General features: G+C 38.2%; 1 protein-coding gene across 7 annotated transcripts in view; it reads left to right on the top strand.

Moving 5' to 3' along the window:
• Positions 1-24,488, top strand: part of Exoc6b (exocyst complex component 6B) — a 459,484-nt gene that overhangs the window by 187,505 nt on the left and 247,491 nt on the right. The window lies entirely within an intron of this gene.

Below are 24,488 nucleotides of genomic sequence, written 5' to 3'. Positions count from 1 at the left end.
AGGATCCCAAAAAGCCACTACATGCAGACAAAACAAGACCCAGTGCCATTGTCAATGGCTTCTCAGTCAGCTCCCATGTCAGCCACATTCAGAGACTCCGGTTTGATCACATGCTCATTCAGTCCCAGTCCAGCTGGCCTTGGTGAGCTCTCATTCGATCAGTTTCCTTCTATCAGAGGGTGAACGCACTTCTCGCGGTCCTGATTTCCTTTTTCATGGTCTCCCTCCTTCTGCTCCTCATTTGGCCCTTGGGGGCTCAGTCCAGTACTCCAATGTGGGTCTCCGTCTCTATCTCCATCTATCGTCAGATGAAGGTTCCCTCTGGTCCTGCCTTTCTTGCTCACGTTCTTCCTCCTTCTGCTTCTCATTTGGACCTAGGGAGTTAAGTCCAGTGTTCCAATATGTGTCTCTGTCTCTATCTCCATCCATCGCCAGATGAAGGTTCTATGGTGATATGCAAAATATTCATCAGTATGGTTATGGGCCAAGGCCAGTTCAGGCACCCTCTTCTCTGATGCCCAGGGAACAATCTGGGGACCTCTCTTGCTTCTTACCCTCTTGATTTCAAATTCTGAAGCATGTTTTCGTTGTCATCCTTTCTGCATACTAGTCCTTCTACCTCAATCACCACTCCCATTTCATTGTTTTTCTTCTTTCATTCTGTTTCATTTTAATTTTCTGGTTCTTACTTATTTTGTACCTGTACTTGAGCAAGTTTTGCTAATATTGCAGACTGAGCTCAGTGGATCTGTATTCCCTAGGGCTTGATGTGTGTCTCTGTCTCTGTGTTTATTGCATTAACCATCATATTTAGTTGCATTCTTCATCAGTAAATGGAAAAGCCCTTTTAGGACAGGTATAGTGTTTCTTCTTCTTCTTCTTCTTCTTCTTCTTCTTCTTCTTCTTCTTCTTCTTCTTCTTCTTCTTCTTCTTCTTCTTCTTCTTCTTCTTCTTCCTCTTCCTCTTCCTCTCCCTCTCCCTCTCCCTCTCCCTCTCCCTCTCCCTCTCCCTCCTCCTTCTCTTCCTTCTCTTCCTCCTCCTCCTCCTCCTCCTCCTCCTCCTCCTCTTCTTCTTCCTTCTTTTGCTGTACCACTTAGTATTAGCACTATATAATAGTCAGTGCTGGCTTTTTTATTGTAAAAGATAGCCACCCTTCTTTTAACCCTCAAGAAAATCCAATAATCTCATCTCAGGACATGCTATTCAGTGTCAGGGCTTTATACAGGATAAAACAGTTCTATTGGTGTTCAACGGAAGAATCATAACACAAGTAACAAAAAGTTCTAATATTTTGTCATTTACAATAGTGTTTATCTGAACTTTTGGCCTGGAACATAACAAGGCACACTTTGAATAAACATGGCAATATTTATTATTTTTAGTGAAACCGACCTTCCATTCACCCCCCTTTATGGCTGTGCTGCTTATAAATTCCCAAAGGATTATTTGAAAAATCCTACTTATATCTGCCAGCCTTATCAGTAGGGCAGAAGTTCATGTATTGTAACAGGAGGTCAGATTTCGGTCATGGTCTTATAGATGGGGCCAAGCACCTGTAAATTCTTCCTTTGGTGACTAAAGTGAAGTACAATATCAAACAGGCAGTGAGACTTTCCTAGGAAGTGCTGAACTTTGGCAGGAAGGGCAAAGTTTGGTGGGTGGAGGGGAGGGAAGAAAGTGAACAAGGGTCAGATAGTGGCGGAGACGTGGGTCTTGATGTAATCATACAATGGAAGTGTGTGGGAGCAAAGGTAGATGCATTGTGTAGAATTGTTTTAAACAATTGATATGGTTTAAATCTTCAATTTACAACTTACAAACATACAGTTTAGAGATCGGCAGGTGAGGAAATAAAGCGTCACAGTCATTAGAGAAAAAAATTAAAAAGGAAAAAACAAATTCAAAGTCCTCCTGTTAAGGAAGCGATGGATAATAATAACTGGGGTTGTTGTACATTGTGCATTGTTCCTGTAAAGATGGATGGACTGTCTGTCTAGTGAATAATGAGTTTGCCTTTCATATTTTGTGAAACCTTTATTGACCCAAGGTTATCTGCCATGTTTATGAGTTCCAACTTTTAAATTAACTTCAGTACAGACATTTTCATATACTAAGCTCCTTTATATACTGAAGCATCTTTCTTAGTCATCTTGAGGTTAACTATGCTAACCCATCCTGTGAACAGTATGTAAGAAGAAGCTTGGGTGTCATTAAGGGTGCAGAGAAGAGCAAGCCTGTGAATATAGTCAGACCCCTAGTTCCTGGGTTTCGTTTACGATCTTCCCTCCTAGTGGCATTGTGGTCTCCAATGAACTGTATTATATGCTCATTAACAATTTAAATTCCCACATTAAAAATGTTGATGATATGTACAACTTTGATTTATGTACTTTTTTGCCTGTGTGTTTTCTTATAATAAAAAGTTTACTTTCTCTGACATCTTGGGTTAACAATTATAGCAGTAATCCAGATGTTAATGCACACAGCAACCCCTTAGTATTACATGAATCTTAAGAAATGTAGTTCTGTCCTTCAAGAGCAATAGGGGATTGTAGTCGAATATAGGAGAGAGTATTGCTCTGTAAAGTAACATTACTAATGAGCTCTAAAAGTGCAGTTTTCCTGGATGGGTGAGTCTGAAAATTGAATGAAGTTGTGATGTCTTTAACCCAAGTGAAATGCTCATGTGTACATTTAATTTTTTTTAAAATAGAGTTTATGTAGTCAAGGAGCCTTCCTCTTGAAATCCTCTACCTTGGCCTCTGTGCTAGATTATAGGCATATATCAGGATGCTGAACTGTACATATAACACTTTGATTAAACTGTCAGGCTTCTTCATCTCCTTGAGTCTTACCCACAGACCTCAGAAGAGCCCATCAATGGTTGAGTCGGGTTGCAGCTGACTGCAGAGTATGAGCTAGAATAGCAAGTGCTAGGTCTTCTTGAGTACCCTCCGTGTTAAGCTCCTGGACAGCTTGGTTTTTCCTTAGATTCAGATGTCTTGTCCAGTCTAACTGTAAAAAAATAATTTCAAAGTGAAATTTATGTGTGACAAGTTGATGACCTGTTTGTCTCAAGAATATGATCGCCTCTGCAACCTAGCTAATAGTTGCTTTCTGATCACTTGTATTAGAAAGATTTAGAACAGAGGTTTGTAAATAATGATGAGAAATGTTAGTAAGTAAATGTGTTAAGTTTCAGCATATTTTTTTCAGGGACCCTGCTGTAATTAGAAGTGAATCAGCTTCAGGGTTACAATTTATCCCATTTCTACCCCTGTGCTAGCAGCTGAGAATAAGATAGAGTGGGATGGGGAGGAACTTCATGGGAACATGTTTCTACCATTGTCCCATGCTTCTTTTTCACTTGGGTCAAGATAGTATGTGACCTCCCAGTCTTAATCTGCAGATTTCAAGTGGCCTACAGTGGTACCTGGGGAACTGACAAAACCATGGGCATGTACCAACCGGTAACAGCAAGGAAAGAATTGGGAGACTAGAAAAAGATATCGGTATGAGTAGTTCCAAGTGACACATCTTCTTAAGTGTTAAATTTCTTAAGAAAATTTGCTAATGAATTTTGATACAAGTTTATTGTTATGCTAAAATGCCTAGGAAAATAAATAATGGAAGAGTTCATGACACTATTGAAGTTTTAGTGAATGAAAGGATTAGTTTAGCAGTATCACGTGTTCTTAAACTCTTGATTCTATAAAAACCCCAAGACAGCAATAAGTGACAGATGAGGCTCAGCTCCCAACAAGTCATTTATAATACCACTTCTAAATTTAGGGAACACTGTGGATGCAAAGGATGTAAGAGCTGGAAGAAGGGCAGTGAAATCCCACCCGCTAGATACTACACAGGCAGTGTAGCCACTGACTCAAAGCAGCTCCTGTTACTTGTTCTGGTCCTATACAAGACAAGACTCCTGAATAGCCAGTTGTGAATAGGGGAGAGGCTCATGGAGCCGTACCTCTGCTGCTGAACTGTAAGCTACTGTTGGACTCTGGGAAAGGGAGAACTGTTGTCTTTAGTTTTGTATGCTCTGTCATACCCACCAGCTTTTAGTGAATTCTTCCAACCTCAAGGGCACACAGAAGGCCCTAGTTAAGATCAGAGAAATACTAACAAAAAGATATGAATGTGGGAAGGAGATTAGTAGGATCGACGATGGGAGAGTAGGGGCCTGGGGCTGGGATGAGAGCAGTCAGAATGTGGTATATACATGTATGAAGTTATCAAAGAAGTTTAGGTGCTAAAATTATCTACTCTTCAAAACTATGTTTTCTAAAGCTAGCATATGTGACCGATAATGCTGAAAGATATAAATATGATAAAGAACATATATAAATATATGATATAAATATGATTAGAATAACTTTACAGAAACCTTATAATGTAGTTGGTCTAGAGGAAAACTACTTTATGAGAAACAACCTGGAGAGTTCTTTTAGAACAGCTTTGCTTTCATCTGTTTATCTACTTGAACTTTGTTTTTAAGAACTCTGGCTGGCTTTCTAAGCTTTAGACCCTATTCCACTTTGTTCACTTTGTAATTATTTTATTTTAATTTTAATAGACTTTATCTTTCACTCTGAAAACATTCTTCTGCATTTCCATAGTATCTAAAACACACAGGAGTTGCAACCCTAAGGAACGTACTTAGAGAAGAAAGAGATGCATTCTGCTTTCTTTCCATTTGTGAGCTTGTGTACATCTGAGTAGTAAGAACACATTTTATGTATTTTTTTCCTGTGAAAATTTTCCCTGAAAATTTATCAGCTTAGAGTTTATTTCGGACATCTTGCAGGTTCCTGTCACTCTCCTACAATATCTCAGGACCTCAGAGAGCCACTGACCCACCAGTGCCTGGTGGAGTTAGATAGGAGTAAACACTGCATAGATCATAGAGAAAGAGCTGAGGGTAAAATACTTTGTGCACTGCATTGATAAGGACACAGGAAGAACATTTCTGGTGATAACTTTCCTGCAGTGTAGACTAATGGGCTTTGGTTTGTAGTAGCTGTAATCTTGTTATAATTGTCATAATGCTCTTTTAACCCAGTGACCTTATTACCCAGGGGCATATCTATCACTTGACTTTGAATAAAATAACAGACAAAGAAAAAGAAAAAAAGAAAAATGAGTTAAACCAAAAAAGCTTATTTGGAGATAATTAAACATCTCAAGGGTGCTCACTTGTGTGTTTTCATGTATGTTAAACAAGGATCAGCTTTAGACAGAGCATTATGATACCTTTTCAGACTTGAACAAGGCACACAAGAAGTAATTCATTTTATATATGACACCTAATAATGCTAAATACAGTTTAATCTTAGGCTTAATGTAAATTTAAATTGTAGTTTCTCATTATTTGCAGAATAAAGTAACTTTCTTACCTAGTCTGAGTAGTCTGTATTGGATCTTTGCCTTATCTCTCCCTTCACTTTTTCTCCTGGCTGCTCTTGTTATGTGCTCCCCTAGCCTGTTTGTTCTCCCATGATGTGCTCCACAGGGTGTTACGTTTTTTTCCCCTGAATGCAGTCAGAACTATCTCTCTTCCATTTTATCATCATCATCATCATCTTCATCATCATCATCATCATCATCATCATCATCAGTGCGTGTGTATCTGTCTGTGTGTTTGTCTGTGTTGGTTTGGGTTTGTGCATAAGTGCATGTATGTGGAGGTCAGAGACTGAAGTTTGTTGTGTTCCTCTGTTGTCATTTACCTTTTGAGACAGACTCTGTCACCGAATCTGGAGCTCTTTGGGTTGACTACTCTGGCAGGCCAGGTCTCCAAGGATCTACCTGTCCCTGCTTCCCTTGTGCTGGAACAGCCACATGCCACTATGCCAGACTGTGTGTGTATGCGTGAATGCTGGGCTCAAATTTAGATCCTCGTGCTTATGAAATAGGTACTTTACAGACTGAGTCATCATCCCAGGCCCCACCTTTTATCTTTTGACAACTCTTTGAAATTATACTGCCTTTATACCATCACTCAAATTTGATATTTATCCCCATCTCAGATAGTCAGTGAGAAATCTGACATTTTCCTTCTTTTTCATATTCTATTTTTTTTCTTACTGTGATCTAGTTAGGTTCTGTCAGATTTCTTCGAAAATTTTAAATTTAAAAAAATTTTTCTTATGTTTACCATAACTAAGGTATTTTCTTCCTGGATAGTGATTTTTATATTGCTGTGGCAGTTTTAATATCATGGGTGAGGGGCATCAATCACTGTAGCCAAAGCTTGTATTGTAACCCACAAAAGCACATAGGAGACAAAAGGAGCATCCTTTTGTCCTATGGGAATTAGTTTATTGAAGGAGTTATGTAAGTGGCATCCATCACAATGGATCTTCTTACCAGAAACAAAATCCATAGCTAAAATTCATGCTTATTTTTGGTTCATAATAGCTGGTGTCATGGAGAGTGTTTTTTAACTTACAGATAGAATGGGTTTATTTTAAATTTTGGGAGCATGAAAAGTCTATGTTTGAGACTTAGTGGATTTTGTACTTCCTTAGAATTACATAACTCAAAGAAGCCACAGTCTAGCACAGTGTGTCTCAACCATCCTAATGCTGTGACCCTTTAATACAGTTCCTCATGTTGTGGTGACCCTCTGACTATAAAATTATTTCATTGCTACATCATAACTGTAATTTTGCTACTGTCATGAATTGTAATGCAAATATCTGTATTCTCTGATGTAATACCTTGTGAAAGGGTCGCTTGACTCTGCAAAGGGTTCGTGACCACTGTTGTAGAAGTTGTCATTTAGGACTTTTAAAACTAGAGTAGACTGCTGAACCCAGACTTCTCCAGAAAGAATATGCATAGTCCATCTCATCATACCTCTGTTTCTTATTTAGAGCTTCTGGACTTCTTAAAGTCTTATGTTCTCCATATTGTAGCATAAGCTAATAAACAGCTGTGAGTAATGTGTAAGATACCTCAAGAAGACACTGTTGGAAAAAGCCATACAGACCACACAAGGGCTTGAGGTAAACTATTAGCTAAGAAACTGAATTGCTTTTTTGTTTCAGGTTTACATAGTTTTTTGATCTGTTATATGGAGAGATTAATTAAAATTAGGGTTTCTTGCTAACTCAAAGTATAAGAAGTACTTTATTTTATTTTTAAAGTACTGTTTTTTTTTTTCTTAATTTGTTTGTTTTTGAGATAGGGAAAGTATGTCTTGGTCAGGCATGATGGCACACACTTGTTGTGCTGGTACTGGTGAAGAAGTCAGAAGGAACCAGAGTCTAAAGGCAATATTAGCTACATAGCAAAACTGTCTCAAAAATTTAAAAGTGAGGTTGTTTATGAAATTCGTACCTGTTCAGATTGTATTTAAGTGCATGTAACAAAAATTATTTAAACTGTGGATTTTGTTTGTGTACTTTCTTGTTCTTTTTACATTTATTGAGTATGAAGGTGCTAGAGGTCCAGCATGGATGTCAGGTGAGAAATAAGACACTTTTGGATGTTGTGAGAAAGCAGAGCATAGTGGGATGGATGACTAGTAATGGAGAAAGGGTTGAGTTTTCTTTATTTATATTTGTCTAATGTCTAATCTGGTTGTATATTATCTTCTCAAACTTATCTTTTTTTATGATGGAAGAATTCAGAATCCTTTCTTCTAGTGGTTTGTTTTGCTCAGACATGATCTTGCTTTGTAGCTCAGATAGACTTAACTCACTCTATAACCCTCACTGGCCTCAAACTCACCATCACCTTGCCTCCCTCTGTTAAGTACTAGGATTACAGGTGTAAATTGCCATGCCCAGACTTGGATCCTTTTGAAATGTGTAATTCTTAATAATATTTTATTCATTACTGTGTATTAGCACCCCAGATCTTCCTACTCTTATTGATTGTAGCTTTAGTCCCCTTTGGTCAGCCATCCTGTCTCCTTGGCCTCTGGTAACCACTGTTCTTCTCTCAAGCTCTATGGGATCAGCTTTTTATACTCTACATTGAGGTGAAAGCAGGATGTACTGATGCTTTCTTCCTGGCTTTTCCTCATTTAATGTGATGATCTTAAGGTCCACCCAGGTCAAAAAGTAATAGATTTTCTTTTTTATTTTTATGGAGGAATAGTTTTCTATTGTTTATCTATCATTTATTTCATTGTTTATCTCTCAAAAGAAAATTTCTTTATTAATTGATGGGCAATTAATTAGATTGTGTTAGTTTCTTGGCTATTATGAATATTGCTACATAATATGCTGGAGAACAAACAACTTGTCAACATTCTGGCTTAATTACCTTGGTTATGCATCCAATAGTTAGATTGCTGGAAAAACCTCCTTACTGTCTTTGCCCCATCTGGGTACAGGGCGTAGTTTCTCGTGAAATGTGACTAGGCATGGGAGTGAATGGGAATACTTTTTATATTTTAGGCTACCCTTGTAAAATACTTCATTTTAGAAAAATTGCCTTTGGTGCAGACTTTAACTCTCTTATCCACAGTCTGTGGAGGGCAAATGAATGTACCACTGTGGAGAGAAGGGCCGGATTTTCTTTCTATTCCTAGCCTCTGAGATCAGTTTCTTTTGGTCTGTTGGAGGGAGCTGGCTGCTTGTTTGTCTTGGCTGCTCGGCTAGCTCAGCCCCGAAATAACCACACAGAAACTGTATTAATTAAATCACTACTTGGTTCATTAACTCTAACTTCTTATTGGCTAACTCTTGCATCTTAGTTTAACCCATGTCTATTAATCTGTATATCGCCATGGCAGCAGCTTACCAGCTAAGTTTCAGCAGCGTGTCTTACTCTGGCGGCAGATCCATGGTGTCTCCCTGACTCTGCTTTCTTCCTAGGTGACTTTAGTTTGTATCAAGTTGACAAAAAAAAAATGTAACTCATTTAGAATGAGATGTTTTGAAAGGGAGCAAGCATTGCTTTTGTATTATCACATCTATAATGTGTCACTTCACTTCAGTTTAATTGTAAGGAGATAACTATCACAAGTCAACAAGCTGGTTGCTTGTTGTCAACTTGGCACAACCTAGACATGTCTGGGACGGGGTAATCTTAGTTGAGAAAATACCTTCATAAACTTGGCCTGTAGGCAACTCTGTGGGTTGTCTTGATTAATGAATGATGTGGGCAGGCTCAATTCACCATGGATGCTACCATCCCTGGGCTTGTGTTCCTGGATTGTATAAGAAAGCTGGCTGAGCAAGCAAGTAAGCAGTGTTCCTCTATGCTCTCTGCTTTCATTCCTGCCTCCTTGTTCCTGCTCTGACTCATCTCAGTGATGGAGTGTAACCTGACAGTTATAAGCGTAAATAAACCCTTTACACCCCAAATTGTTTTTGACCATAGTGATTTATCATAGCAATAGAATCTCTAAGACAAACCCCAAAAGGGGACATTACATTAGTTGAGAAAAGTGCATTTTTATAAAAGATAAAAGAAGCTGAGGAAGTATTTTTTAGATGAAAAAAGCTAGAGACATGACAGCTGAGCTAAGCCATTACTTAGACCCATAATTAGCACTTCAGTGTGAAGACTGGTTAGGAACTGTGTTAGGCTTTTCATGGCCATCAGTTTTTGTGATATCCACCCTCCTTCACTGCTCTACTTTAGGAGCACACAGCCCAATAGGTAAATGTGTAAATAAGGTACACAGCGGACAGTGGGAAAGGGCTGACTCTTGTTCTAGACTGAATCCCCTATTTGAGGGGAAATTTGCTATAAAAGACACTGACAAAGTTGGAATGTGAACACTACTCAGGAAAATGTCAGATTTTCTAACTTTGGTCTTATTTTGTCATGATAGAAGACATCCTTATTCACAGAAAGTGAGCAATGAAATACTAGAGGTACAAGAAGCTCTGATACATGATTTAAAACAATCCTAGTCTGTGTGCAGTTGACCCTTGAAGTCTGTGGATTTTACATCTGTGGATTCAGCCAGCTACATATCTAGAATATAAATTAAAAGTTATGTCTGTTTTGAACATGTCCAAACTCCTTGAGATTCTTTATTCTATAAACCAGTCTGTATAACAGTGGTTAACAATGCATTATGTTTTACGAGTAATGAAGTGATGATTTACAGTATATAAGAGAATATTCACAGGTTCTGTATACATACTGCTTTAGTGTGTATAAAAAACTGGAAGAGCTGTGGGTTTTGATCTCCATGAAGGTCCTAGAGTAAATTTTCTGTCATACTGGACAATGACTCTGTAGGAATACATAACAACAAGCTAATCTGGATAAATGGTACACGGAGCGTTTATATCATTCTTGTCCCCCCCCCCCCCCGTAAGTTTCTATAAGTTGAAATTATTTCCAAGTAAAAATTTAAGTATTGATTTAAAAATGTAAATTTTCATGTATATTAATAACAATTCGGTTGGAAAATATTTAAGAATTTGTAGTTCTATTAAACTCTTTTTGATAGGTACCTACAAAGAAAAAAAGAGAAATTAACCATTTGAGTTGAAAATGAAAAACTGATCTATGTAATAAAGGATGCCTGCAGACATCATCCTTGGCCTAATCTGAACCACTTAGCTAACAAGAAGCTCAGGTCTAGGAGCTGGAAGTTCCAGTGCGGTCTGGAAATGAGATTGGGAGCCACATTTTCCAGTCTGTGAAACACAGGGTACCTTGTTTAGTCAGCACAGTTTAGGTCAAATGTGGTTATGAAAAACAGATGAATTCTTGTGATCAAGTTGTACTTTGACAAATATCCCATTGTTTGAACATGCAGTAATTTCTGAAAAATGTGAACCAGCCCACTCTGCCTAGATTTAGCTCTCTCCTTAACTCTTTTGCCTGCTCACAAGGTCTTGTCATCATGAGGAATAGAAATAACAGGGCAGAGAAGTGTGTTCGATGCTCTACTCCCCTTCCTTTTTGTTCCCTTTCTTTTGCTCTTCTGGCAGTCAAATTCTGGGCAGGCTGTTTAGTCAGCGGGAGGTCTTGCATTACCCTGACTCTGGGAACAACTCCTGAGTCTTAGTTTTGTGAGTGGATAGTGATGTGTTTTTATGAATTAGATACTTTGAGTTTATCCATCAGTAGAAAAATGTGGTCTGAGTCATGTTTTTATCTCTGCCCTTTCAGTTCCTACCATAAGAGGCTCATGCCTAGATTTCTGTTATTAAACCTTAGAAACCACAGTCATCGAGTAGGAGGCTAGAGGTACTTGATGCAGACCAATCACATTGATTCAGCCTGGTTGGTGTAAGGGTAAAGCACTTATGTTGTGCTGTTTTCGTTGTTTTTGCTGAATCTGTGTTACTCATCACTTTGTTCATCTGACTTAAATATTTATTGTGTACTTAAAGTTTACAGGTTGCCTGGTCTATACTGGTGCCTTTGGGTGCAATTTCTTTCCTGGGTAGTTTAGCCTTTTGCTGTCTATTTTGTAGCCACTAGCCGTATGTGGCTTGGGGCCTTTGAAACAAAAGTGACATGACTTGACCTATATTATAGGAGGCACATCAGATGCCAATCACCATAGGTCTGTGAAGTATTTATTTCATGCATTATTTTTATATAAAGTACTTAATAAATGATAGTATTTTACTATAGCAGGTAAATAAAATGTTAAATTTAGTGCCACTCATTTGCAATTCTTTTCTTCTTTGGCTGTGATTCTTTGAAAACTTTAAACTTCACTGGTGATGGACTCTGATTTCTAACTTGTAGGCATGTGTGCTGAATGTGTATCTACTTAGCAGATACAAATTAGTACCTAAGTAATTTCCTGGTTATTTCTGGTATTAGAATCTTGGTTATTTCCATAAAAGAGTATTAATTGTGCTCATAGTGCATTTCCATTTTTTAAAAAAAATTTTGATGATAGTGAGTACATAAAAATTGCTATCAGTTCTTGTCATTTTAGTATATCAGTTCTGGATGATTTAGAACCTTCATGAATATCTCTGGATAACTAAGTTAATTAACAGCAAGCTGGAGTTGGTATTATGGCTTTAATTCTATAAGTACTGCTAGGATTTTCATGTATGTTACTGATACTTGAGCTAAGTTCTTCGTAAGGAATCGTTTCTAGTTAATTTTTATGATTACAGATGGAAGATGTTGTGCTCATTGCATGATACAATAATTCAGAAATAGGAAAGAAGAACTCATCTTGGGCATTTAGTCACTTGTGATTGGTAGGAGTCCTAGTGATACTGTGTATTTTTTGGTCCTCATTTACAAAGGCTCCTTTCCATTGGTGAAACCTGCAGTGCATTCCACTCAGAGGAGAACAGGTTTGATAACATTTTAGTCATTTCTTGGTTGTTCCTTTTGGAAATGTTGGTTTTTAGTGCTCTGAGCATGTTAATAAGACTTCAGAATTGGTACCTGTAGATTGCTTCATTCTCTAGAAACTTGAAATTAAATCTTTATTGTGCACCTCTTTTTTATCATTCTAGCCCCAGTATTTAAATTTAGTTTGTTTCTTTATGAAGATCATATGTGGTATTGGTAACATGCATGAGCTTGGGAATTTTTGTATTTTTAGGTCTGTCATGGTGTGGTTATTTTTCTCACTATCATTTTGGACCCTGTCAGGGCAGTATTAATGAGGAATGAGGTATTAACAGCCCTAAGAAGAGGGAACAAGAGGCAAAAAAGACTTTTGAGATAGAGATATTTAGGTAGGAGTCCGAAGGATGAGTTTTTACTAGGAAGAAATTATGTATTCTAGACAATGCCAGCTCCATAAGAGCAATCCAGAGTGGGAAATACCCCTCCCCCCCCGCGCGCGCTTACTCCTTCCTTTTCTCTCTTCTTTTTTCCTTGTCTCTTTAGAAACAGGCCAGCTGTAGCCCAGCTGACTTCTTGTCTTTGCCTTATAGGTACTGGGGTTGAAGCCCGAGTGGGCCTTGCCTGGTATGTTTGTTATTTTTTGTTATTTTGTTCTCTCATGGCATTGCAGTGTATTTATTAGGGAAAAAAACACTCGGTTTGAAAATGCTTATTTTCTAGTATGTCTTTTCATACACTGAAGAGATAAAGTTTCCATATTTTTAGATTAAAAATTGACATAGGACATGAGATGGCTACCATAATGAGTGGAGGTTTCTTTCTTATTATTGAATTATTAGGTTTCTTCATAACATTTCTGTCCATATATCATTATATTTTGTTCTAATTTCCCCCTCCCTCATACCTGTATAGCCCCCTGCTCTGTTTTCTTATCACGTATATCTCATATAGCTGTTACTTTTTATTTTTTGTAAATCTGGAATTTTTAAAACTTTTAAAATTATTTTTAAATATTTTTACATACCAACACTGGTTCCCCTTCCCTCACCTCCTTCCGCTCCCTGTCCCCCCTCCCATCTTTCCCCCACCCAAGCACCCATACACTCCTCAGAAAGGATAAGGCTTGCCATGGGAGTCAACAAGGTGTGGCACATCAAGGTGAGGCAGCACCAAACCTTTCCCCTCTGTATCAAGGCTGAGAAAGGTATCCCTTGCTTCAAAAAGCCAGTTCATTCTTTAGGGACACATTCTGGCTCCACTGCCAATGGCCTAGAGACTTATGCACTAGGGACACATTCTAGCCCCATTACCAGTGGCCTAGAGACTGCCCAAGCCACAAAACTGTCACCCACATTCAGAAGACCTAGTTAAGCCACATTCAGAAGACCTAGTTAAGTCCTATGCAAGCTCCAAAGCTCTCAGTTCAGAGTCAGTGAGCTCCCTCTAGCTTGGGTCAGCTCTCTGTGGGTTTCCCCATCATGGTATTGACCGTTTGCCACAGCAAATACCCTACTTTTTAACTAAACTTTAGCGAGATTCCCAGCAAAGTCAGGAAGTTCGCAATACCAGATGCTAGGACAGACTTGGCCATCTAGATCCTCATTCCCAAGGTCTTAGGATGAGGAACATAGAAGAGAAGAAAATAGAAAGAATAAAAATACAATGCGGTGTTCAGGGATCTATGGAGATTTGATGTCTGGTATTATTCATTCTTCATCTTATTTTCTCTAGCCTCTGTGAAATACCCTTTGTTTTATCAGCAAGCACAGACTGTTCTGTGTATGTTTTAGTTTTATATCTGTGTCTTGAGTTCTTGAAAGAATGAAATAGGTAAGAACCAAATAAATCTTCCCTTAATTTCAGAGTTTAGTAACAGCTCTAGGTTTTATAGTCAGCATCCCCCACTGCTATGCCTGTTCACCCTTAGCAGCTCTATGGTTTTCAGTAGCACTTTCACACATGGTTAATCCCAACGGAGCTTCCTGGCACCAGCTTGTGAGCTGATTTGAGGGCTGAGAGGATTGAGGGTTAGTAAAACCAGCTGAACTGCCCAGAGGATCACAAGAGTTAATGACAAAACTGAAGCCCAATCTTTAACTTAGGAGTTAAATTTGAAATATACTTTTCTACTGTATCATTGATGTTTCCATTGTAGAGAAAATGCTGTATGGTTGGTTAAAAAAAAAGGCTTTTTGATAATAATATATTCTGGGCTATCCCTGAAAAATAAATCCATGGTATATTTTGCATTAATTCTTGTCTTTGGAGTTTGAGAAAGTTATTTATAAAAGTCATAAAGTAATGCTCTCAGTAGTTATGGAAAGACTGAAAATAATTGTCATATCCTACTCTCTAACACTGGCAATGACTTGGAATTCAGATGTATAGAACTAGAGAAAGGCAGTCCAGTAAAGTATGTCGGTCTTGGCATAGAACAGTGAATGGGTAGTAGGGGGGGGTGCTGAGCAGAAAGAATATGTTGAGTTATTTTCTCCTAAGATTGGGAGGGCTGCCTGATGAGGACGCTAGTAATGTGCTAGTGTTGATGTAGTTTTGGGCTTGTCAGGATGATTTTTAATTGAAATTTATGTTTCTCTCTGTTGCTCTCTCTTTTTGTCTGGCTTGGGAAAATCAGGTGGGGAGTTTCAGGTGCTATTTTAAGAATGTCACTGCCAGCCCAGTTAGTCAGGGCCAGAGTTGTTCTGGACTACTCTTAGGGTAGAGCTTCCTTTTACAGCTTGCCAAATGGTTCTTTATTATGCCAGATTAGTGTGCAGTTTGTTCCAGGCTCTTACTCCAAGTGGACCTTCCCATTCAGAAAAAGAGCAAAAATTTCCCTTCTTTCCAGGCATAGCTCTGTTATTCTTTTAGTAGAGCCCTTTAGATATTTGGCCATTTAAACCATGCCCTTCTGCGCCCCCCCCCCTTTTAAAAGATTTATTTATTATGTATACAGTGTTCTGTATGCCTGCAGGCCGGAAGAGGGCACCAGATCTCATTTTAGATGGTTGTGAGCCACCATGTGGTTGCTGGGAGTTGGACTCAGGACCTTTGGAAGAGCAGCCAGTGCTCTTAACCTCGGATGCATCTCTCCAACCCCCTAAACCGTGCTCTTGTTGAAAATTTCTACTGTGTGCCACTTAATGATCCTGGAGTTGTGTGTTCAGTACTTTCTGGGTTGGGGTATTGCTTGATGGCCAGCTACTGTGTTGGTAGTGACAAAAGGATGTTGATCTCAGGGTACCAAAGCTCCTAGGACAGGAAGCTCTCTTCCTGCTACCAGCTCTGCTAACACTAGACACAGTACAGGATCCACTTCAGTGGCCACCTATCAACTTCCAGGAAGCACTTTTATTCCTTTTCTGTGTTCTTTAACTCAGTATTAGGCACAGTGTTTGCCAGTAACTACCCATTATCTCATTTAGAGTCTTTTGATCCCAATCCAGTGAAATTAACCAGTAGGCATTTCAATGACTGTGAGATGGATCCTGTGTTACAGAAAAGGTAACTAAGGAAATACCTTCATGTCTTTTCTATATGTCCTTGTTCATTGTTTTAAAACAAAACAGAAAAAATTTGAAGAAACTAAGTGACAAGAGTTTCACCACAGTTTCATTGACTTCCTGATAGTCATTGTTTCCAGACACATTTGATGTTCTTTTATAAGCAATTAATTGTAATAACGTCATACTTAACTACACATACCACAAATATTTCTTTGTACAAATAGATTCATATTACTGTCTTTTTTATATTTATATGATGCTGCATCAAGAGGGAAGGAAAGATGCTAATTATAAGAGCTTATGATGAGGGTGATGCTAATGACTCTATTTAGTGAGAAATTCCTGAAGGCTGTATACAATAGCATGTGGTTTGTATCGGTTGTATTTTTCCTTTATATTATTATTATTTTTATTAAATTTATTCATTTATTTTACATCCCCACTGAAGTTTCCCTTCCCTCCTCTTCTCCCATTCCCTCCCCAACCTCCACTCTGCCCATCCCCCAATCCACTCCTCCTCTGTTTCTTTTCAGAGGAGCAGACCTCCTATGGGTATCAACCAAGCATGGCATATCAAATTGAGGTAGGACTAAGCTCTTCTATCAAGGCTAGGCCAGTGACCTAGTATGGGGACTAGGTTCCCAAAAACGAGCCAAAGTTTTAAGAACAGGTCCTCCTCTCACTGCTAGGAGTCCCATAAGTAGACCTAGCTACACAACTGCCACATTTCTGTAGAGGGTCTAAATTGTTCCAATGCAGAATCCCTAGTTGTTGGTCTAGACTCTTGTGAGCACCTATGAGCTCAGTTTAGTTGTTTCTGTGGGTTCTCTTGTGATGACCTTGATACCCATCACCCCCTAACCTACTGGCTTATACAGTCCTTCCTTCTTTCTTCAACAGGATTTTTTGAGCTTTGCCCAGTGCTTGACTGTGGGTCTCTGCATCTGTTTGCATGAGTTATTGGATCAAGGCTCTTTGATGACAACTGGGGCAGTCACAAATCTGATTACAGGAGATGGCCGGTTCAGGCTACCTATCCAGTATTGCTAGGAGTATTAGCTGGGGTCATCCTTATAGATTTGTGGAAGTTTCTCTTGCACCAGGTTTCTGCTGGACCCCAAAATGCCCCTCATATAAAGACATCTTTCAGTATTCTCTCCCTGCATCCCCACCACCGGATCCCTCATGTTCCCGTTGCTACCCTTCTCAAGTCTACTCAGGAGATCTCTTCTATTTCCCCTTCCCAGGTAAATTCATGTATCTCTCTTTGTTCCCTCCTCGTTACTTAGCCTCTCTTGGACTGAATTGTCACACGGTTATCCTTTACTTTACAGCTAATATCCACTTATGAGTGAGTACAAACAATGTTTGTCTTTCTGGGTCTGAGTTACCTCACTCAGGATGATTTTTTTTTTCTAGTTCCATCCATTTTCCTTTAAATGTCTTGATGTTATTACTTTTTTTTTTTTTTTTTTTTTTTTTTTTTTACTGCTGAGTTATACTCCATGATGTAAATGTACCACATTTTCTTTATCCATTATTTAGTTGAGGGGCATCTGGGTTGTTTCTGAGTTCTGTCTATTATAATAATGCTGCTATGAACACAGTTAAGCAAGTATCCTTGTGTTATGATTGAGCATCTTTTGGGTCTATGCCCAAGAGTTATATAGCTGGGTCTTGATTATGGGTTCCCAATTTTCTGAGAAACCGCCACACTGATTTCCAAAGTGCCTGAACAAGTTTTCACTCTGATCAGCAATGGAGGAGTGTTCTTGCTCCACATCCTTTCCAGCATAAACTGTCATCAGTGTTTTTGACTTTGGCCATTCTGACAAATGGAATCTCAGTCATTTTGATTTACATTTCCCTGATGGCTAAGGATGCTGAGCTCGTTTTAAAGTATATCTTTGCTGTGTGAGATTCTTCTGTTGAGAATTCTATGTTTAGATCTGTGTCCCATTTTTAAATTAGATTATTTGATTTTTGATGCCTAGTTTTTTGAGTTCTTTATATATTTTGGAGATCAGCCCTCTGTCAGACGTAGGATTGGTGAAGATCTCTTCCCATTCTGTAGTCTGCCATTTGTGTAGGTTGTACTATTTAATCTTCAAAATAGTATCATTTTACAACCCTGACAGTATATATTTTACAGGTGATACAGTTGAGGTAGTTTTTTCTTTTAATTTATTTTTTTAAAAAAGCTATCTTTTCTCATTTGACATGCCAAAAGGTAGTTCCCACTTCCTCCCTCCTCCTGATCCCTCCACTTCTCCCCTACCCCCTTTTCTATCCTTCATCTACTCCTCAGAGATGGTAAGGCTTCCCGTGGGAAGTCAATAAAGTCTAGCTCATTGCTTTGAGGTAGGACCAAGGCCCTTCTCACTATATCTAGGCTGAGTAAGGTCCCTCCAGAGAGAATGGGTTCCAAAAAGCCAGAACAAGCAGTAAGACTAAATCCTGGTCTCACTGTCAGTGGTCCCACAGTCTGCCCCAGCCATACAACTGTCACCCTCATTCAGAGGTCCTAGTTTGGTCCTATGCTGGTTTTCTTCCTGTCAGTCCTGAGTTGGGAGTTGAAAGGCTTCCATTAGCTTAGGTAAGCTGTTTCAGTGGGTATCCCCAATCATGGTCTTGACCTCTTTGCTTGTATTCTCACTCCTCCAGTTGAGGTACTTTTGAGATATTAAATAAATTGCTTACAATCATGTAACCAGGGCTTAAACCAGGCTTCTAATTCAAGATTGGAACTGGAACTCAAACTCATTTAGCTATGGGTATTTTAGATATTTTTCTCTACTCACTACTTTGATGGGTATTTAGTTGGAATTATTAAAGCCTTTTAAAAGGCGCGCACATTTAAAATTGTCTCACATGTAACCCCTTAGAAAAGGTAATAATTATTTGACATTTCTTAAAAAAAGAAAATGGGAGCTGACTTGTTTATTCCTAACAGTTCTGGGTTAGGATTAATATTGTGTTGTTTTCACTTGAAATCACTGTTGCCTGCAGCTAGGGGTTAGACATCACTTTTTATTTATGCAGAAAATGTTTATACTGATTGAGGCCAATATTTTTGGTTGGGATGCATGTTTAGCAATTCATGCCTCTTGTTGCATGTCTCAGCAATTTGCTTCTTTTTATTTTTGTGAATAGTGAGGGATATTGAGCTATTTCTAGTGTAAAGTTTCAGTATCGTTCTTATTCAAGCAAATCTTTTTAATGGACCTAGATACTACTTTGTCTTGGTAAAATACTTAGAACTGGGATATCCTGCTTAACTTTTTGTTAATGTTATTGTTGATTCATATAGTTCTACTAAATTTATATAGATGCCATGTATTTTAACTTTGAAATTCATGGGAATTTTCCTTATGGATGAATACCTAGTATAATTTTTAAGATTTTAAAAAGGTGTACAGTCCATACTTCCCTGAAATTGGTAAATGTCCAGTATGCAAAGTGCCAATATCCTATGCTATGTACAAATTATGTATGGGCAAATTCTGGCAAAGATTATAGTGGGGATTAAATGATATAACCACTCTGGAAATCAACATACCCGCTTTTCCAAACTTAAAGTATAATCAAAAGGCACTCTTGGTCATTTATCCCTTCTGGACTACCATCTTTACAAGGATATTTATAGCAGCATTATTCATAATTGATTCACACTAAGTAAGTGGTAAATTAAATGGTGGATTATTCCTCAGCAATAGAAAGAAAAGCACATTGACATGTCCTCGACCTGGAGAATTTTGCAGGTGAATAAGGCAGTCCTAGAAGGTAAAAATCTCATAATTCTATTAAAGAGACATTATAGTTTTTTGGCATGTGGTTATATGTAGTGTACATGCTCCTGTGTATGTGTATTCATGTGTGTGGATGGGCACAGCCTGTGCATGTGTCGATGTATGAGTGCGGAGGACTAGGCTGACATAAGAACCTTCCTGTATCACTCTCCACTTTCAACGAGGCAGGATCTCTGGTTTGAGTCCAGAGCTTATTTACTTTGTTAGTCTGCCTAGTTGGCTAATCCCAGAGATTCACTATTTGTGAAATTACAGGTGAACCACCATGTCCACTGGACATGTATGTGGGTTCTGGCGATTCAGCCCTCATACTTGCATAGAAGGTACTTTATTTGCTTATTCATCTCCCTGATCCATAATGTAAATGACAAAATTCTAGAATTGAGATGAGGTTAGTGGTTGCCAAGAACTATGTGGTCAGAGGGCAGTTAGAGCTGTAAAAGGGAACTCGAGAGATCCTTATACTTTTGAAAATGTACATCATGACTATGTGATTGTAAATATCCTTACTTGATGTAATAGTTCTCTAAGATGTTTGCTGATGAGGGAAACAGGTGAAGTGTGCTGGTGTTTTGTTTCTTTTATTGCAACAGTATGTTGATGTAGAATTCTCAAGATAGGAAAGTACAACCAAAGTGCCAGTGGAACACTTTGATCAACTTTTACCTCTATTTTTTTCTTATTTCTTATATTATTTACCAATTATAAACATATTTCCATTTGGTTTACGTTTAGTCATTCTGCTTATTTTTTAAGAGCCATTGAATCTCAGTATGACAGATTATATATTCTTAGATTCTAAATTTGTCTGTTTCTATATATCTTCTCTCTGTATGTCAGGGGATAAGATTTATTTGAACAAAACTTTCCAATCCTCACTTAAGTATACAAAGACTGTGTGTATGTGTGTGTGTGTGTGTGTGTGTAATGTGTTTTAAAATTTCAGGAGGCACCATGTGTCTTCAATAAAGGATACATTACATACATTTGTGCATCATAATAATGTGTATAACTTTGTTTATAATGTACTTTGAACCTCAGATTTTGTGTTTCTTCTAGCATTAACTTTCTTGTAGCTATCTGGGGAGTCACTTTGAAGCTGTCTGACTCTTTGTATAAAATGTTTGTGTTGCACCTTCTATGTTAAAGCCTTTACTTTTCATTTTTGAGAACTGTTGCCAGTCTTTCATTACCTTCATTTATACTAAGATGGTTATTTATTTATATTTTTAAAAGCCACATTTCCCAATTAGCTCTTAAGCAGAGGCTCTATTCATTTTTTACAAATGAAGCAGAGTAGGAGACTTGTTTGGAGAAGTTTCAACTTTCACATTGTAAAGCACCTTAACATTTTAGAAGATTAACACAAATGAGTTAGGGTATAAGAGACTGTCCTTAAAAATTACACTGTGCTGCCTGGTGGTAGTGGCACACTCCTTTAATCCCAGGACTCAGGAGGCAGAGACAGGCAGCTCGCTGTGAGTTCAAGGCCAGCCTGGTCTACAAAGCAAATTCAGGACAGTCAGAGATACACAGAGAAACCCTGTCTCAAAAAACAAACAAGCAAAAAAAAATACACTGTGAAATTAGGTGTTTATTTAGTCCTTTTGATGATTATCAGCTTTGGGAATAATTCCTTGGAGAGACTGCAGAAATGCCCCGTTTTCTTTTAGATACATTTCTTTCTAATGGAAAGAATGACTATCCTTGCTTCTTGTGTATGGAAAATTCTCTTAGAAATTTTTTGTGTCTTCTTATTGGTCTAGCAGTTTAGCTTAACCCTCTTACATATCGTTGGTTGTTCTGATATGTCAGAGACTATGTAATAAAAAGGTGGGAATTGGGGTGGGGGCAGGTTAACTCATATAATATTGTTTTTAAAAGTATAGAGTAACTTAAGTTTTAATTGTTCTGCATTAATTATGTCATATACTTAATTTTTCTTGTTAATTTTCCTGAACTGAATTGGCTCTTACTCTTTAGGTCATTAGTATATAAAGTGCGCAGTTTTATACAGATTATTCAGGTTAGGGATTCTGTAGCAAAAGGAACACTTACCTTATAAGTGAAATTCAAATCTTTGCCTGATCAATTCCCCTAATCACAGAGGAAGTCTGCATTTTTGCTCTTGCCAGGTAAGTAGGTTGTAATTCTAAGCGGTTTGGTTTACTGAGCATGATTAAGACACCCTTCCCTTTGAGGTTTACCCTTTCACTTTAAGGTACAACTGTTTATCATCTTAGGTCAAAGGTTATAAAAAGCAGTCATCAATTAGAGCTTTATTGGTTGTAATTGGTAATGCTCTGAAAGGAGCCAGCTGAACTGAATCTGATAATAAAAGACTCTTTGTGAAAATATTTAATAAATTAACACTCTGTCGTGGACCGGGGAAGCTAATTATAAAGGCCAAGATTGTTAATCATGATGTTTACATTCTTCAAAAGCACAGACTGCTCCATAATCATTAGACCTCAGGTTTCTTTCTTTTCTATGTTTAAACCCCAGAGGGGATGCTCTTCCGTGCCTCCTGCCTGGGTATCGCTGCAGGAGGAAATGCCAAGACAAACACTGGTTATATGGGCATCTGAAAAATAAACAGGACTCTGCCAGAACATCAGACTGCCTGTGCTCTTTCCTAGAAGGGTCAGAAGTTTATGTAGATTCATTTTTGAATAAAATAAAATTTATTTTGAATAAAATAAAATGTGGAAGCATTTGGAAAAAATGTTTTTAATGATAAATTATCTTGAAGAGAAATTACCCTTTCTTCATAGCTTATTTTCTAAGATGTTTTAACATTGTGACATTGTTGTGGCTTTTGAAATGAAGGCATTTTTCTGACCTTTAAAGTAGGTTCCCAGAGTTGTGACACACACCGTCCTGACTCCTGAATGACCTTGCTGGGGGAACACTCTGAATGGGTTTTTACATCTGGGAACAGAATGTTTCTCGATTTAAGCAATAGGGGGCATCTTGGGGTTGTTCTTTACATATGTTCCTGCAGTCTGATCTTTAGGGCAGTTCTAATGAAAGAAACCCTGCTTTGGGCCTGCTGTGCAAATTAGCCATCTGGTGAAGTGTAATATCCCGCTGAACATCATTATGGGGCCCTAGGAAGAGTGCTCCCCTTTACAGATGGACACAAATTAAAATTGCCCTTTAAGTTTTTTTTTTTTAAACTCTGAATAAACCTGTCTACACTTGGTTGCTGTGACAGTTAAAAGAGTGTTCCAGCTGCAGGCAGGGTGGTGAAATTACAGGCTTTGCCCAAATGGAAATATTGCTTCCTGTAGACAAGCCGGAAGAACAATGGTGTGCATTTCCCTTCTTCTATTCACTTCTTTGTTCTTTGTTTAGGTGTTTTGCTATTTCTTATCTGAAGGTTATTTTCTTTACAGTGATTAGTAAAAATGTCTTTCATAGTCGGCATACCACAGAAAGAACTGCATGGTTAAGACTTGTGGAGTCAGCCAATGACTGTCAGTATGCCATTGAAGAGGATATAGTGTTTGTCCTCTTTTGCATACTTTGTAGAATTATTGCCCGCAGGAGGCGGCTTCTTGATGTCAGCTTTTTACCATTTCTATAACACTACACAAAGATTCCATTATTATTTTAAGACATGAGACTCAGTAACTTCATGAAATAGGTGTTTGTACTTGGTTGTTCCATAGGCTCCATGGGGTATTTTCCCTGCCTTACTGTCAAAAACAGTCTCTGTGGCTTTGTCTGTCACCTGTGCATATCCTCCAGACACTATAAGTGACTTCCAGGTTAGTCATGGTGTCTAACACAATGCAAGTCTTCATAAGGAATTGATATACTTGCTGTTTAGGGAATAGTGACATGGGAAACAGGCTGCATATGTTATGTGTACAGTTCTGTGGATTTCTAAATATTTAAAGAAAATATTATATTTACTTATCTCCCCCCCCCCCCGCTTGTATGAGTGTGTAGACACATGCCACAGTGTTGTATGCTCTGATCTTAGGACAGTTTGGAAATCAGTTCTCTCCTTCCTGCATGTGGGACTCCAGGGATTGAACTAAAGTTGTCTGGCTTAGATATAACCTACTGAGCCACTTTACCATTTACCATTTACCTCTTTTTCATTTTGGAATATTTGTGGCCCATACTTGGTTGAAACTACAGATGCAGAGCCCACATATATGGATGATTAACTAGATATGGTATACATTTTATCAATATGAGGAAAGGCATCCATAGAAGGGTTCTTTGTTTGACCTTTCTTTCTTTTAGTCCTAGGCCCACATGATCCCAATTGTTTGATGCTGCACATTTGTAACCTGTATCTGCAGAATGTGTGTTTGAACTTGGTTAGAAACTGATTTTCCTGCTCCTTTATACCTAAACACAAAGCCTCATCCATTTGTCCACATTGGATGGAAATATTCATTGATTATGTTTTATTCCTGTCTAGGCAAGTACTTAAACACATGAAGAACTTAGGCTTTTTACTTGTATTTTATTTTCAAATATTTAATGTGATTCTAATATTTGTGTGTTTGGAGAATATGTCTTTGAAGATAGTTGTGTGGATAAAAGATGTTGAAGGATGTTTTACCGTGGGACAGTGATCTTTAACTATGTAAAGATTTGTCACTTGTATTAATTTAATTAAACACTGATTATCCAGTAGTGAGGCAAGAAGTATAGATGGGGCAACCAGAATAGGAGAATTCTGGAGAGTAGAGGCTCAGTCTGCAGTAGTCACCCAGCTGCAGAGCAAGCAAGATGAGAATGCCTCACTGATAAAGGTACCATTTATCACATGGTACCACATGTTTAACACAGACCACAATTATGGGTTAATGTAAGATGTAAGAGTTAGTTAAAAAGAAAACCTGAGCTGATAGGCCAACCAGTTCATAATTAATGTAGGCCTCTGTGTGTT

The sequence above is a fragment of the Myodes glareolus genome, chromosome 6 (genome assembly GCF_982192425.1).
Source record: "Myodes glareolus chromosome 6, mMyoGla1.1, whole genome shotgun sequence".
Classification (NCBI taxonomy): Eukaryota; Metazoa; Chordata; class Mammalia; order Rodentia; family Cricetidae; genus Myodes; species Myodes glareolus.
This window is presented reverse-complemented; position numbering and strand designations above follow the sequence as displayed.